This window comes from Meleagris gallopavo, chromosome 3 (genome assembly GCF_000146605.3).
Source record: "Meleagris gallopavo isolate NT-WF06-2002-E0010 breed Aviagen turkey brand Nicholas breeding stock chromosome 3, Turkey_5.1, whole genome shotgun sequence".
NCBI lineage: Eukaryota > Metazoa > Chordata > Aves > Galliformes > Phasianidae > Meleagris > Meleagris gallopavo.
The window spans coordinates 44814761-44817402 of NC_015013.2; positions in this window are offsets into that span (position 1 = coordinate 44814761).

The window sequence follows — 2642 nt, forward strand, 5'->3', positions numbered from 1 at the left end:
AAAAAAAAAGAAATGAGCAAAAATGCCTCCGAACCGAAACACCTGCAGAAGGCATATTTCATATCAAACTCAACTTCCATTTCTAAAAAGAGTTTCCCATTTCTACTAACTTGCATCTACCAGTTGAGCAATTATGCCCCATGTGGGAGTACCTTACAGTCGCTTTCTTAACATCTGCATTCTGTGTTAAATTCTAACTGAACAAGATGTCTGATATTTTTTCTTTATCTTGAACCTTCAAAGTGGTAGCTTTACCAGAGGCAAAACCACACACCAGAGAATATGAGTCATATAATAAAGAAACCACTCTTCCCCTTCTCCTTCTTCTACCCTGGAGCTATAATACCCTAAAGACACTGTACTGTAAATGGCTTCTTTGGTAATACTAATAGCACAAACAACTCACAGTCATGTAGCCAATAAATGAAGATTTTTTGTAGTCCTTACTGTATCCGTAACAAATTGCTCTTGATATATACTGATACATGCATAGATTTATATGTAATTCTAAGGTCAGCTTTAAATCTGCTACTGTAAAAATAATTTTCAATGATATTCATGTCTGTGCACTTGCTTTCAAACCATGCATAAAATACAGAATAGATTACTCATTTTTTCCATAAACAATAATATAAAAAGCAAATGAAAGATGTCAATTCAAGTTAATCCAAATGGTACCTCTAAGTTGCCTCAGAAGAGTAACCTTTATACAGAAATCCCTCATTTGCTTACAATTCCATATCAAAAGATGGTAATGCTCACGTGCAATGAAACCACTGCTCAGGCCAACTACAATAAACAGATAAGGAAGCAAACCACCTTGCTTGACCACTGCTTACATGAATTTCCGCTCTGAAGTGCAATAATATGGAAAATACTACTGGGGGCACTCCATTCTTTTATTTCCTTTTATATCCTTTCTGCAGGCGAACCGTAACTCTGCAGACTGACACCCAGCATCTAATTCCACATAGGAAAACAGCTTCTGACAGTCTTATCTGAAGTGCCAATAGGTACAACAGCATCAGAAATATTAAAGAGAAGAATTGAACACAAAAACAGCATTTACAAAACATCTGCAAATAAATCAGCAACAACAAACTAATGGTGAAAACAAACGCTAGCACAGGTGCAACCACCAAAGCCTTGAAGGAAAGTTAAGCCAGAGGTAATGCTGGCATGAGCTCTCCTTAGGAGCATCTTCCAAAAAGTAAAAGCAAACAAGCCACCAACAAAGCAAACAATGCATCAGCAAATCAAAGCGAAGAGATGCATTCCCCTTTAACGCAGAATAAAGCAGTGTTTTCTCTTCTTACCTGCGTATAGTCAAAGTCAGAAAGAGGAGCTATGCTCTTGATGTAGTCCATTCGAAATTGGTTTTCTGGGTTGGCCAATGGAACTGGGGGTATTAAAGTGCTCATAGCTGAAACTATAGTCTAGAATTGGATAAAACAGAAACAAACACATTAATCTGGGTAAATCTAAGATACGGGATCAATAGAAGATAATCCAATCTGATCAGCAAAATAGGATTTCTCTCTGCACAATCTTAGAGAGCACAATTCTGACCATTTCCGCTACACCCAAGCATTTAACAGTATAAAGTGTGTTCTTACCACAATCGCATCTTTAACATTTTTCCGAATATCCAGTATTTTCTGTTTCTTTTCTCTGCGTTAAAACAGAAAGATTAACACTTTGAATTTGATTCCCAAAGCACTTCACTCACTTGCATCTATTTTTTTCCCCCCACTGATTGCTTGTTTATCTGCTCTTCAATTGCTACACCAACTAACTGAAAACAACAGCAAGGCAAATACATCTTTCTGCATATTCCTTTTCTCGCACAGTACGAAGAGCAATGCCCATTCATCCCTCACATTTTCTTAAACCAGAGGATCGCAGCCACATCTGCAGAGCCTCCCCTGACAGAACTGGAAATCATTCTCTCATTTTCTTCATTTCCACGGCATGCTGCAGACATGCACTAAATGAATAACGCACAGCCGAAAGTCAGCAGATATCTGAAATTAACGCTATGGATGAATCGTGATTTTCAGGAAAGGGCACTTGAGAGAGAAAACGATGCACCCTCAGAAATCAGGGTGATTTCTAACAAATGTGCCAAATTAGTTTCAGTTTTACGCTAAGCCAAGTACCGGAAAAACAGCAGCCACTGTCATCCTGAATGCGGCTTGACATATATTTTTGTATCACAGACAGATGCAATATTGAGTTATTTGCTTCTATGTAAAAGTAGTCGCCATGTTGTTGCTACACAGGGGCCTGTCAAGCGCTGCAGTAGCAACAGTGTAAGGTACAGCGAGGGGGCCAGGCGCAGAAACGCAAACAGGCAGCAGCAGCAGCAGCGATTTCCTTATTCTCGCTCCCCTGTCCCCCTCCCTCCACAAAACGCAGCGCCGAACCACCGGAACGGAGGATGCGGGCAGAAATTTCCCGACCTCAACCAGCTCCCAGCATTTAACGAAAAACAAGCCCCGAAGCGCCGGCGATCCTTACTCTGAGTTAAACCCATTGACGTGCAGGATCCTCATCTGTTTCACGATAGTGCTTTTCCCCGACTCGCCGGCCCCTGCAAGAGAAGGGAGAAGGCGCACGGTGACACGCGGGCCGGGCTGCGG